This window comes from Lepeophtheirus salmonis, chromosome 14, assembly GCF_016086655.4.
Source record: "Lepeophtheirus salmonis chromosome 14, UVic_Lsal_1.4, whole genome shotgun sequence".
Taxonomy (NCBI): domain Eukaryota; kingdom Metazoa; phylum Arthropoda; class Copepoda; order Siphonostomatoida; family Caligidae; genus Lepeophtheirus; species Lepeophtheirus salmonis.
The window spans coordinates 42,693,873-42,709,082 of NC_052144.2; the positions used below are offsets into that span (position 1 = coordinate 42,693,873).

The 15,210-nt window shown below is 30.9% G+C and overlaps 1 protein-coding gene across 1 annotated transcript in view; it reads left to right on the plus strand.

Moving 5' to 3' along the window:
• The first annotated feature begins 14,680 nt into the window (after nt 1–14,680).
• Nucleotides 14,681–15,210, plus strand: part of LOC121129688 (uncharacterized) — a 101,987-nt gene continuing 101,457 nt past the window's right edge. Inside the window, exon 1 of the mRNA XM_040725413.2 lies at nt 14,681–14,902. The gene's annotated coding sequence lies outside the window, so the exon portion shown is untranslated. The remainder of the gene's footprint in view (nt 14,903–15,210) is intronic.

Below are 15,210 nucleotides of genomic sequence, written 5' to 3' on the forward strand. Positions count from 1 at the left end.
ATAATAAACCGGTGAAAAATGTCTGGTTCAGAATTGACTTTTTTTGTCCGCTAGAGGCAGTATTTTTTTATTATTTCTACCTTGAAGAAAATAACAGCTCTAGCTATAAACTAGAATATATTCGTGTGTTAATAAAAAAAATAGCTAGAGTTGAGTCATAAATGTAGAAAATAGAATATATTCAATTTTACTAATTCTAGTATTAATAAATAACTATTTACTATAGTTTAGTTATTTTAGTGAGAAATTTAGTGAGATGATAAGATGAATGTATGGGAGTCTTCTGAGAATGGTCTGCTGTGACGGTTTTTTGAACTTGTCCTTCAAGGTAGCAGAAGAGCTTTTTGACCATACCAACAATAATTTTAGAGAGGAACTCTGCTAGTCAACTGACCCCCTACAAGTACGTGCCACTGTCAGATGATACCTACTTGAACATTCCCGTCTCCATGTTTTGGAGTAGTTCCATTCTAAAATTCACCAAGAAGTCCTTGAGGAGAATAAATTGAGTTTTTTTTTCTCTGAGGAGGCTTCAGACTTCAAGGCTTCATCTTTAAATCCTTCATGCAATAATTTGTTTGGAACTCTCCGAAAGTGGAGGTATTTTCTTTCTCTAGGAATCACTGGGGCGCGAACGTACTATTTTAATTTATAAGAAGTAGAGTCAGCTGCTTTAAATCATTCGAGGAGAGTCAACCTATCAAAATTTATTAAACAGCTGAAAGGAAAATACACTACATCTTTGCTTTTTTTTTTAAAGGAGCCGTGATACGGAGTGGGATTTGTGTTTATTTCCGTCCTCTCAAGGCTGTTTGCAGCTGATCTAATAAAAGGTCTAAGCTGCTCATCTAAACGTTCTTCAAATTGTCAGGGTGACCACATTTATTTTCTGTTTCTTTTATTTTTATACAGCGACAGGGCATATATCATGTATCACTGCTAGTAGATGTTTTTTGAACGATGGTGTTGGAGGTACAAACTGTCTAAAAATTGAAGAAGAACGTCAACATATCGACTAACCCAACTAGCCCTGTACTCCATCTAGTTGTGTATCAAATGTGAAAAATATAACAGCTATAAGCTGTTACACTAACTAAGTATATATTATAATGTATGTAAATCTCAATATGATGTATATATTATAAGCAACCTTGAGTGCAAAAAATCTGCAAATTTAATTAATGCTAAAATAACATAATATTAAAAAAAAGAGAAAAGTTTAAAACCAAAAGTAAACTAATGATTTTTTTACCATAAAAAAAAGCTGAATCCATTTTTCAGACTTCCCATGATGCACATCAGGGGCACAATGATGAAAACATTTATCTTTTTTTTTTACCTTGAGCTTTCAAATGAATTCTTGTTTAGTTGTAAAATAATGATAAGAAAAGTTTTATTTCTACATGGAATCAATTAATCAAATGATTGCAGTAACCAAAAATGATTTTTTAACTTCATGTGTGATTTCTTATTCTTAAATGTTATGAGTAAGATAAAAAAGTTAGAAGAGGTTTAAATCTTGGTTTATTTTTTTGTATTATAAATTTGTAACTCATGCATTTTTAGCGGATTCAGCGGACGTCAAGCATTGTTGATATTGGCTATTTTGGAGGCTTAAACAAAAAAAAATTAACAATGGTATTTAAAATCTATTTTTCCTTAATATTTAGAAAAATAGCGAGCCTTTTAAATGTCAAAATGGGCCCAACAACTAAAAGGTCTTCAACTTTACTGTCTATTAAAATTTTATCTTTATAATGCCTAGTTTTATTATACATAAAACACTAATATGCGTTAACAAAATGATATTAAATCGTTATATAATCTTATTTCCATAGTGTAGACTATCAATTAACTCTTACAATAGACACAATAAGGTATTTTTTCTCTAAATATTCTACTTTTCTCGTCCCTAGTCGAGGATTTTTTTTTTGGTCATATCTGTGTGTATCATTTGCATCAAAGAGTATTCAATGCAAGTGTAATGCCTTTTTGATTTTTAAAACATTGGATGAAGTTTTATGAAGATTGATTAAAAATTTGTTCATTTAATGTATTAGAATATCCACTCTGAGTTTCCTAAGAATGTGTATCCTTCAATTAATGATATCAGTTAAAATGTTCTACTGCATATTAAATAAATATACGTCTTTCAAAAGTCATTTTTTTTGTGGGAGTACACTACATACATATGTGTTCTTGATAAGAATGGTGCAATGTCAAACAATCATTACCACAGAAGTTGATATGATATCTGGAAGAGTAATTATGTGCACCGTCAACACAAAATCAAGTTGGAATTATTTTTCTCAAAACTGAGCCTGGATTATTTTTATATTCTTAATCTAATTATTTTAATAAAAATCATCACAAAGTGTTTACAAATGCCGCTGAAGATTGACAATCGTCGGTAATGGAAGAAAAATGAAATAGATTCTATTTGAAAGGACAGCTGAAAAAAGTTTCATATATCCAATGAAAACTTCAGAGCTATAGTTAATATTCTAAAGTATACGAATCCATCCCACAAATTACATTACACAATAAAATGAAGGTCTTGGAAAGTACATTACACAATAAAATGAAGGTCTTGGAAAGTTTTCAGCTAAAACCCACATTCAGTATTGTTATTTAAGCAATAGAACACGAAAATTATATTTAAAATTGTCAATTGTAGTAGGTTTGGCTTTTAAAGACTTTTCTTTTTTAATTACGCTTTTAAATTATCATTTTATCAATATAATTAAGTCAATTTTTTGACTAATTGTAAGAAATAATGAACATCTTAGAGTTAAGTAAAGTTCAGAAATTAAAAATAAATAAGTTGATTTGATTACTGACATCTAATCAATAAATATTAATCAAATGCACTAGGTACTTTCGCCTTAAACTATTTTGCCTCAGGACATCTTGCCTTAAACCATTAGACATAATGGATTATTCATGTTAGAAAATACTCATGGATTGACAAACTATTAGATTAGATGCAAGCAGACGTGAGAGAAATGGCAATCCTCAATTTCACTCTGTGTCCAACAAGCAGCACTTATAACTCCTGAGAAATCACTCAAAGAGGGTCTTCATGAGCCTTTGAAAATGGTTTTTTTTTTTTTTTGGGGGGTGATTTTTCCAAAAAAAAAAAAAAATCATTATCACAGTACTATTTTCTGTAATGTGCCAGTCTGATTTATTCGATCCACTCTTGTCTTAAGACCTATACTTAGGACTGTCAGTACAAGAACTGATTTTTTTAAATATATTAAAGTTGAATGACGTTATCAAGGACTAAACTTTACTCGTTTTCAGGACTGAGCCGTGAAGGACGTGAGTCTTCAGTCCTAAATAAGGACTATCACAACAATAGCTTGAATGTTTATTTGTTGTATTCTTATCAAATAAGATAATATCATGAAGTTTATGCATAATATTCACATGATGTACATCAATGAATATAGCCTATTCTTACTTGGTCAAGGATATGGTTACAGATTCTATTAGTCAATTTTCAAGTATGCTAAAATAATGAATTAGACCACAAAATAAATTATGTTATTTACTTACCACAAACAAATATAATATACCAAAATATATCGTCAATTAAAATCCTCAAAAGTTATATTTTAAATTAACTTAAATATTGAATAGAAAATATTAAAAATAATTGATAATTGATGTTCTTCGTAAAGAACATGAATGGACTCAAGGATTAAAAAAAGATTTGGGATTGGAAAAACTAGAGATATAGCGGTCCAACAATCTTGAAGACCCAAAATCTTAAGGACGCATCCGAATCGGATGCAAATGCCGTTCCATAGAATAATATTTGCTTAATATTGCCGTTATAGATATCATCCAGATACTTGATTATCAATCAATCTTTACATATTGATTCATAAGAATAATAAATATTGAACTAAGCCCCGTATGAAATAATGACAATCTACTCTCGTAGATGAAATTTACTTAAGGTAAGCTGAAGGACTAGTGAAAATGATCTCTTGTTTTTGAAGGACCGATAACAGGGATGAGATCTATTTTATGTCATATATGAAGGAGCAATCTAACCCTAGAAAAAGATATATGTATTTTGAGTTAGCTTCGTTGTATCTTTCAAGCTTTCCTCCATTCAAAGGAAAAAAGACCCAAAATGATTTGGGATTGTGCTCCCAACTTTTGGATTATGTAATGTATTCGTGATTCCTTCCCCCTTCTTCTCTTCTCTTATTTTCTTGTATATATATATATGTGTTTAAAGTACAGGGTTTTACCTAGTATAAATATTCTTGTATTTTATGTATTTATTAGAGTAGGTTTTTGTATTAATAACAAATCAGATGTTCTTATAAATAACTGTTGTATTATTTCTCCACGCCTTTCCTTCTCCTCACTTCTCTCGGTCGTCCTGGATCTCTTAAATAGTTTGTGTCTCCTCCACCTTCGTCAAGACACAACAGATTATTATTCGTTGGTAATTGGAAAAGGGTTCACAGCTCAATAGGAGTTAAAACTAATACATGGCAAGTCGTGCTGAGCATACGGCTCTTTGAATAATGTTTCAAACTCGTGATAATACTTCATGCAATTTAAGAATGCATAAGATTTTCCTCGCTCAACTTTTTTCATACACAAGTGCGTATAACCGATTGCACTTTCATTCACAAATACTTTGTTGTCCATCAAGTTTGAATTTTGTTTATTATTGTTTCATAGAATATTTAAGTTAGAGAGTAATTAGCAGTATATTAAGAGTGAACCAGTCTCAAATGTTGAACAAAAATGATGGAAAATACCTTTTTTTTTAATCGATCAAAATGAATATCAATCTAGAACATTTTAAATAAAGGTAGTTCCAGCATTTGAGATGATAAATATTTTGAATATCTATATTAATAAAGCAATATTTGTATGTCTATCGATTGATTTGTTTGTTTGATTTTCTGGCGAGAACTCATTTTTAACAATGAGCCTATGCAGCTAAAGCTCATATTAACAAAAGAAAAGGGAAGCTCATCTCAAAATAGGGAATGTGTTTTCAGGTGAGGTTTAGCAACGTGCGTGTCTAGCACGTCTTATTAAAAAGGAAAATAAAAGGAAAGTATAAATATTTAGGGTTGTAAATAGCGTACGAATTGTGTTGTTGTTGTGAACCTGAGCAATGTTTTTTTTATTATCTAAGTATTGATAGCCCCACTAAGAATTATCTTCTATATTATTAAAACAAAGTTTATCTGTTCTTTTGTGCCTCATAACTCATGGTACTCCCGCTAGTTGTGAATACAACTTACTTTTCAGAAAGTGTTTTGATATACTAAATATATTATTTTTGAAATATAGACATATCTCACCATCAGTAATACTAAAAACTTTGGGTACAATATATGAGCTTGCCCGTTTGTCATAGTTTCTCTTTCTAACTCGAAATTGGAAACAACGACACTGGAAAGTTGTAATTGAATTATCGCAACCTTTTAATAATAAGGAAATAACTTCCCTAAGTGAAATGAAGGATATATCATTGGAGTAGGAGAGAGATTTCGACTTTTTGGAGATATTCATACCAATAGCACTTTGGAAGATCATGAAAGTAGATTAAGGGTTTCTTGATGTGCAAGAGGTTGTTAGTTTATCTCTCATGGAGCATTCGTGTGTGAGGCCAGAGGAGATGGAATCTCATTGTATAAGACACTACCACTTTTTCATGTATTTTGGCCTCATTCCTCAGTCCATGCAAAGTTATAAAATTCATGCTCGTATTGAATATATCGTTTTGTAGATCCACCTAGGATTGTTTATTCATCATATAGTCATTTTTTTACCAATTCCACTATTTTGATTTTCTTAAAGAATGCTATTTTTTGTAAAAAAAAGTCATGAAATTTAGAAAGTTTAGATGCGCAAGCTGTCTAAATATTTATATTAACAAAGCAAAGGCTGTCTGTTTGTGTATTTATTTGTCCGATGAGGAGTCATTTTTAACAACTAGCTTATATTTAAAAAAAAAAAAAAGAAAAGAACGAGGAAGTACAATGTACAAATATTTCTTCTATCTTACTGCACAGTTTTTTATCTGTCTGTATGTTTATTTGATTGCTTGAAAATAACTAAATTTAATAGTTTGAGTGTTCGTAATTATTACTCATCCTGTATTATTAAAAAGGAAAATATGTACATATACAGGTAGTTCCTTCATGTATAGACAGTATATGTGCTAAGAGTTGTATATAATATGAATTAACATATTGTAAAAATGAATGACATCTCTCAGACGTTTAAGTCAAACAAATCTATACTGTATGGAGTTGGATAAATATGAGTTGATGACTCATTTATGGTTTCTCAAACTAGGATTATTATTATTTCATTCTTGAGGAGAGAACATCAAAGTATTGAGTGCTCATGAAAAACGTAGAGAAACACTGATAATTTATGGGGGATTTATATTCGATATTAATAGAGCAAGATTTGTCTGCTCGTCAACCCCTAATAACTCAGGCAATACCGGCCACTACCACGAGTATCAAATATAACATAATGAATGTGACTTTGGATGAGGCTTAGCAACGAGGGTGTGTACGCCCAGCGCCTACTATTATATAAGGAAAAAAACCGGAGAGAACATATATATTTGGCACATTTCTTAGCGTGCGAGTTTTTGTTGTTGTTGGCGACTTGAACAATGTTTCCTTATTTTCTCAAGATGTTGTCATTATCTTTTATTATTGAGGAGGGAACATTCATGTATAAAGTGAATACGTGTGAGTGTGCTCATGAAAGATGGGTAATAACCAGAGGATTTGTTGTGGAGGTATCTTCTATATTCATGAAGCAAAGCTTGTCTGTTCGTCGGTGACTAATTACATCGGCCAATGCGGGGTAATACCACTAGTTTATCAATATTGGTCAAATTTTATTTTTAAGTAACCTTTTTGGACTATTTCTTCCCACATTTAAATAAAACAACCCAAATTTAAGAATCCCTCCAGAAAATCTAAAAAACAATTCAATTCCATCACAACTGGCAAAAACAAAAGAAACTTTCCGCCAATAATTTGATGATCTGAAATGATTTTACGATCCTTAACTCTAACATTACTTTTTTTTAAATTATTATTTCTTTTTGCAGAACTTGGTTCTCAAACAACAGGAAAAATAGAAAAGATTGTATCATTGAATATAATATATATATTTTTTTATCTTTTTTTTTTTGCAAGACATACTGATTTTCATATTGTAAATGAGGTCAAATTAGAGTGAGAACTCTTTGAAAACCGGTTTTTATTTTCTTTCTTTCATTTCAAATGTCTCCCTATTCAATATGAATTTATATCTTACATACATAAATGCTAGTGTTTGTTTTTTGCGGGTCTGGAAATCCTAGACCAGTGTTTTGAGACTATTATGATTTTTGTTGGAACGAACCAATAAGACCCTTTAAATAAGTTCAGTCTAGACAGGTCTCATAAAAAAATTTGGTCTAAAACAGTACAAAGGTAAAATACAGTCGGGACCCATACAAAAGAAAAATTTGGTCTAGGTCAGTCCCAAAAAAATCGGTCTGATTTAAAATTTGGTGTAGACCAATTTTACATTTAAATTGTTTGTGACGTCTGTTTCTACTTTTTTTGGTTGTCAAGATTATCCGGATATTTATAATGTATATAAGATCTTTGTTTGATATAAAGAAAACTAATGATGAGACAATTATTTGGAATCGGTAATAAGATAATTGTTTTGTTTTTTTCTGGAATCAGCATCGGGAAAATAATGTTTAATTGGCGACTCTTATTTATGATTACTGATATTTAACTATTGGTTACTTTTCTAAATTATGAAAACAATAGCCCTAACCAAGTTAAGAAACGTAAGCGTATACTAGAAAATTTAATATTATTTTCTTTTTTTCAAAGATTTTATATCAAAAATTAAATTTTAAAATTTTTCCCAAAAAAAATTTACATTAAAAATTAAATTTTGTAATTTTTTTCCCAGAAAATTTATTTTTCTAAGACAGCTGGGACATTTAAAATTTTTTTTTAAAAAATAATTTTTTTGTGAATATCTGTATATTTTGAAATTTTTTTCTAAAAAATGGAATGTGCATAGAATCAGACCAAGAAAAATTGTTTGTTGGACATGAGAAGATCCAAGGATCAAAGACTACTTTTACCAAACAGTCGATTAAATATAATTAGATTACTTGTACCAAGATTTTTTTTTTTTTTTTTATTAAATTTTTTTGACCTAATAAGTCACAAGTTTATTATGAGTTATGAAATCATTTGAAATTTTTTCCATGCAAGAATGATATATATGTATATATATATAAATTTTACAATAAAATATAAACTTTTATAACACATTTTCTTCCAAATTTGACACATTATAGACGAAAAATGTGATGTCGTGTTTAAAAATGTATTGTAAAAATTGCATAATGTTTTTATAATTACTGATTAATGGTAGAAAGCTTCTAGAACAACTAGATTTACTGGAAAAATAGATTATTTCAATAAGGAATTCTACGAAAATTATAGCGAATTGGAAAAAATGTACTTCATAATTTCAACTTGCAACGGAGATATTGTTTTTTAGACTACCATGTCTAAATTGTGGAAAATTATACAATTCCGTCATTTACGTATTTTACTGGCTCTCCTTTGTTATATATTCTGAGATATTTCGAGTCCTTGAACCTCAGAGGCCTAGAGAATGTTGGTTCAAAATACATCAAAGTGAGAATACTGTTTTGGATCAGTGCGTCTTCCAAAGGAGCTTGAACTTTTCTATGCCTAATGTAAAAGTTTATAACAGTAAGGGTTTACTGATTACCTAAGAGTGATATTTAATTCCGAAGATGCATGGTATGCCACGTTTAACGTCAGGATCCCCAATATCGACGGTAATAGATACAACTGTCAATCTTGTTCGCTTCTAGCCAAACGGATCACTCAAGTTTCTAAGTTGTCTAAAACACATTTTCAAAGCCTTCAAGGAGAACCATGTTCGTTGGACAAAATAATGAAACATTTGCATATTTTTAGTTGTAGATTTTGCATAGGACGTATAATTTGAAAATAAAATGCTTATTTATGTTAATGTAATTCCACATCGTGGTTTTTTTTTTTACATAATTTATTCATAAGACTACGGGTAAGGCATCAAAACGTGACCTCAAGATATGGATTTAGAAATACATCAATCATTTTATATTTTCAATAATAGGCAAAAAATAATGTTAACAAAACATAGACAAGGTTTTTGCAAAAAAAAAAAAGAAAAATCAACTTCATTATCCATCACAGCCTTAAGACATCACCTGAAGACCAAGCAGGAGTTGATGAATAACGCCTCTGAAAAGTTGTACCATAGAGCCACTATGGAGGACTTCAGTGAGTCCACATTTTGATGTGAGGTCATATTTGTTTCCCTCTCCAAAGTGCCCCATATAGAATAGTCAAGTGGTCTCAAATCTGGTGAGGATGGGGGCATATCTCTTTGGACTAGAATCGAGCCATATTCTCTGCGCTGAACTTTTGGCACTTGGTGGACGTGTGAGAGGGTAGCTGTCCTGAGTCCACACGTAGTTACCCTCCGGATAGTTAGTCTTCAGGCATGGGAAGATGGTGTATCCAAGCAGCTTATAGTAGGGCTCCTGACCGATTTTCTCCAGCCTTGAAAAAGAAAGGAGGCATCTTCTTTCCATCAGAGGCCACAATGCCGAGGACCATTGTTTGGGACTGATATTTGGTTTGGTAAACCCCTTGGACCTCTTCTTTTGTTTACGCAAACCAAGTGTCGTTCCGGCGGTTGTGGAGTTGATCAACTGTGAAAATTTTCTTGTCCGAGAAAATTTTCACAATGATCAATTTGCCTTGATCAATGTGAGGAGATTTTCTTACACCTCTCGAGCCTCCTGGCTTTCATGCCCTCTATAAGAAGGAGGCGTGGGGTCCTTGTGAAGCAAACTAATCCCAAGTTGTGCTTTATAGCCCTCCTGATGGTCCTAGGATCCACAGAGAAGTCGTTTGCGAGACGAGTCATCGACTTCGTGGAATCTTGCTTTATATTCTTCTCCAAACTTAACAAGAACATGCATCCCTCTTTAAATTACGCCCTCCACTTCCTGACATCCTGAAGAGATATTCTCCATTTTTTTTTCCTGTCCAACTTAAAAACTAGGCTACTAGAACACTTAACAATGTCCGAAATCTTCATCACATCATCTCCAGCATATAGGAGATTAGAAATGATCTGTCTTTTGCTTGTTGCTCGCTGATGATGATGAAATGACTAAATGATTAGTATAGTTTTTTGATGTAAAAAGGATGGCAGAAACCCGAATATCAAAAAATAATAACTAAACCTTTTCAAAGTAATGAGAAAATACCATTAATTAACAGTCCACGTTTTGCTGCCACACCCTTTACATAATTCAATATTTTTGGTAATTTTATTAATTTAATTTTAGATCAATTATAATGTCTCACTTGAGTGGTTTTGATGCCTTAAGAGTCTACAAGATACTATCAAAAGAAAAAGTCAAACTTATTACACACCATGTTTACCATCTTATACAATGTATAGGCGCAAAATATTACATCGATTTGAAATGTTTCGTCATCACTGTAGATTCCAATGTCTAACGTTTGGACAATCAAATATGAACCTACTACAGAATAACCCGGCGAAGGCTCTGACACTAAGTATGGATATTAGTTTATAATGGATAACTATGGAAATACCAAATTATATTTTTAACGGAGTATATAATGATGATCTTCGTTTAAAGCACACCCATCTACGACGGTTTTTGGATTTAGTGAATGAATATTTTTTTGTCCTTTGCATTATTTTATCAATAAATTTCACTTTACATTACAGATTCAAAGATGGTTATGTAAAGTTGATAATTCTGTAGAGAAAAACGCGTGCAAGGAGAAGGGGGGAGAGAAAGACTTATGGTATCATTGTTCAAAACACTGATGTGATTATCCTCTGCCTGCTTTATTATGATTTTTGAGGTTATAACGACAGTATTTATTAGCAGCAAAATGTTTAATGAAGATATACTACGTATAATTGACTTGGACGTTTTTTATCTGTTACAGTAGATTTGAAAACGTAACACTCCATGAAATTGTAATTTATTATGAACCATATTCTCAGAATAATAACTAATGAAACGACAAAGTAGAGTATTTCTAAATATATTTGAAGGTCAAAGTTTAAAAAAGAAGGCTTAAATTAAATGTAATCTACATACTAAAAAATAAACCATCATACATTTATCTTAAATATACAAAATTAAACAATTGTAATCATATAACTAATAATAACAATAAACTATAAATACAGAATATTGAAATAATAGATTGATCCAAATAATATTTTCTTGTTCTGACATGAATTCAGTTAAATATGACATAACTTTAAGTTGCTAAATACAAGCCAGACGTGGAGTTTAATCGAAAAGATCATCACCCTTTTTTCCTAATGTGGAAGTTGCTATATAAAATTGTGCACAGGATAGATATATCTCAACGGATGAGATCTAAATAATTATTAATAATAAAGTAAATGTCAAAATCATAAAATTAGACAATAAATATACTAATAAAAACAATGTTATAATTAAATTCATCGTAAAGATTTAGTGCAAAACTTAATTATGTAGTAATGTTCGCGATATTACTCCTTATTAAGAGCATCAAAAAAGATATTTTCCCCAGTTATTTATGCTTGTATAACAACATACTATTATCATGAAGGATACACACAATTGCTAACTATAATGTAACTACCCCCGTTGTTGTGACCATTTAAGCAGTTGTTTTTGCCTTTTACGAGTTTTCTGAACACCATTTCTTGGGGCTTATCAACCATAGCTAATCCTTAAAGGATAAAAAAGTAATATTTATTGACTATGTAATATTGGAAAACCTAATGATCATACCCAAGTCTTTAAGTGAAGAAACTAATGTCAGACAAACTAGTTGCGAACCATCCAAAGCTACTACCCCCGTTGTTGTGACCATTTAAGCACTTGTTTCTGCCATTTAATGAGTTGTGTATCATAATTCTTAATAATTTTAGCTAAAATAGAATTATATTTTATGATTAAATTTAAAAAAAAATGAATACTTACTATTAGATGGTACAAAATTCAGAGTTCCATTTCGTAATTTGGTGTGGATGACTTTAAACATGCTGAAAATTATCTTAACTTCACAATTTACAATGGGGGTGTTTCTATGAATGATTACCAACATCCTCCACTAATTTAATGATGGTTCCTCGGAAGGGATAGGTTTACCCGTGTATTTCTCCATAAAAATGGATAAGGGTATATACATGCAATAAGCATCTTTGTCAGATCAAAGTTAAAGTCTGACTTGATATATTCATCCTTAACTTGATTTTATAGATGAATATCCATACTCTTGATATGAGATGAGTGGCGTGTAATTCTAGACAAGGGACTAAAGACACATTTATATCGACAAATCCGACAAGCCATCTTTTACTCGTCCGGTAAGTATTTTCCAAATTCCTGGGCCTCCATTTTCAGAAATCCAGACAGAAGGCGTCATTATTTTAGGGATTTTATTCAGTTCTCTATCGACTATCAGCATCTAATATTATATTAATATTGAATAATAAAGGCGGGAATGATAACGTTCTTGATTGAAGAAGATGTATATTACTTAATCAATGATGCCATAAGTATTTCTTCCCTTCTCCTCGCACGCTTTTGTAGTCTTATCAAAATTATCAACCTTAGTTCTAAGCGTGGGATACTTGGAGATACCCCTTGATCCTTAAACCCCCTCCCCCCTTCATCTATAACATTTAAGGAACCCCTCTAATACCAAAAAAATAGTTGTCCGGGGCACTTGAGGGTACACATATATCCTTAAAAACCAACGCTAATTCATCCAATACACCCAAAGAATCCTTCTAATACCACAAAATAGTTTAAGCTCATGGTTTGCAAATTGAAAACCGCATTTTCTTTGTTTTTACGCCATTTAACTCTTTTTCTTATGGATACTGCGTTACACGTAAATAATATAGTTAGAGTAACTAACTGATTTCTTTTTTTGGAAATAGTTTATCTAATCCTGTTAGTAAATGACAATTAAACTAAAATTTTAATAATTATAGTTTTGTTTAAGCAAAAATCCATATCTTATAAATAAACATAAAATAATACAATAAGTTTGTAATTTTTTTTTACAAAATACGGGTAATTTTCCCAACTGGTAATTTTCTCCAGAGCAGTTTTCCGCGCACGCATGTTCACATAAGTTTCCATCCAATCTTAGTGAGAGAGAAATAGATAAAGGCCATCAAACATTTTAGAACCTGTTAGACTTTTAATCTATAATGCTGAATTTCTTAAAATATTTTATAGAGGTAGGTGATCTCTGCATCCTTAGAAATGTTATATATGGTAATTTTATTTATAATCAATTTCTATAAAGACATTTAGAAAAAACCATACCTTCCTAAAGTTTATGATAAATTCAGAGAGCCACCAATCTTTATTTGCTGCTCTCACTACTCAGTATGTGACAGCAACCAAAGATGATCTCTCTTTTCTATATTCTTTGCGACATTTTTGTATAGAAAAGTAAGATCATCTTCGGCAATGTAGTAAGCTTTGATAAGAAAGATCATACTACTGATCAACTAAAAATTGGTGAAATATTTTTTCATTTTAAAGTTAAGTATAATATTATTAGATAAATTTTTTCTATTAATGGTGTTTTTTAATCATTTACTTTTGTTTATTTGTTACAAATCATTATCGAACTACCTAGAAAAAAATTATATAATTTATTTATTCGACTCATCTACGTTTATTATGACGACTAATGTAATGCTATATTTTCCCAATTTTGTCCCTTGTTTGTGTATTCCATGATTAGAACTTATTATTTTTTTAGGTCACGTAACCTCTGTATTAATTCAATAAAACGATTTTGTCAATCCCTTGAGATCCGTATTATGCGGGTTCCACTCTACAATTAATGAGTCAAAATTCATATGAACTTGAGTATTCAGTAGAATGGAAGTACTGTTTTATTTATAAATGTGTAATATTCTAATTCTGATTCTCAATAGTTGCAACTTGACCACTGAGGAAGAAGGGTAAAAAGCAAGGTTGTTTAGTTTACATCATAATCTTAAAAAAGATGAAAAAAAAAAAAAAAAAAAAAAGGATAGGCCTAACCAACTTCAATATTAAGAGAGGCAGAGAGCAATCCCATTTAAAAGACATGTACCGATAAGTCATTTAGTAGCTAAAGAAAAAGAGAGCGGTAGGTTTTTCGCCTTCGTGAGCCTTTTTTATCGTCAGTAACGATGGAATTATAATATTTTATGTATAAGATTTAGTTTGTCTTTTTAGAACGGCTTTCGTTGAAGCTCTCTACGGATTTTTTCCTCCTTCCTTTGCATATATATATGTATTTTATCGAGCACGGGAAGAGAGAGAGAGCCTTTTTAAGAAAGAAGAAAAAATCTTAATTTTTATAGAAAGCGGAGTGCGGTAGAAAGATATGTAGAGTGAGGGGGGAGCCTGAGAGAAAGGAAAAATCCTCATGTTGTGAAGGCCGCCATCATAATGTATTATTTATTTTTAGCAACGACGGTTTCCAAGTAAAGGAATCAAATCAGTTCCTTCTCAGTATTCAGTTCATTAAAATGTATAACATATCGCTCTCTAAGATCAAAATAAATCCCTTAACAACAAATTGAACACTTCCCCTAAAAAGGGCCTCAACTCTTTAGGACTATTTGTCATTCAATACATACAAAATAGGCAAAAAACAAACAAATATCAACATGAAAGCTCAATTCCTCAGAGACGTTTGCTTCATATTGTTCTTATACATTGGTAAGTAACTCCCAAGAATCTTATTTAACTCTTTTAAAAGGTCATGACAAATAAATAATTATAGTAATGAAATATACAAATCATACCAAAATTAATTCCATTTTGATGAATTGTCAGTTTTATGATATTTCTATATCTCGAGGTTGGATTACGTTTGTATTCCTCTATGGTAATACAATTTATCGTTAATTCCTACCAACAAATGATTCTGATTAATCCTTTTTATAGAACCGAATTATATTGAAAGTGGATTAAAATAATCGTCACTATCAAAAAATTAGAAGTGGAAAAGTTTTTTTTTTTTTGAA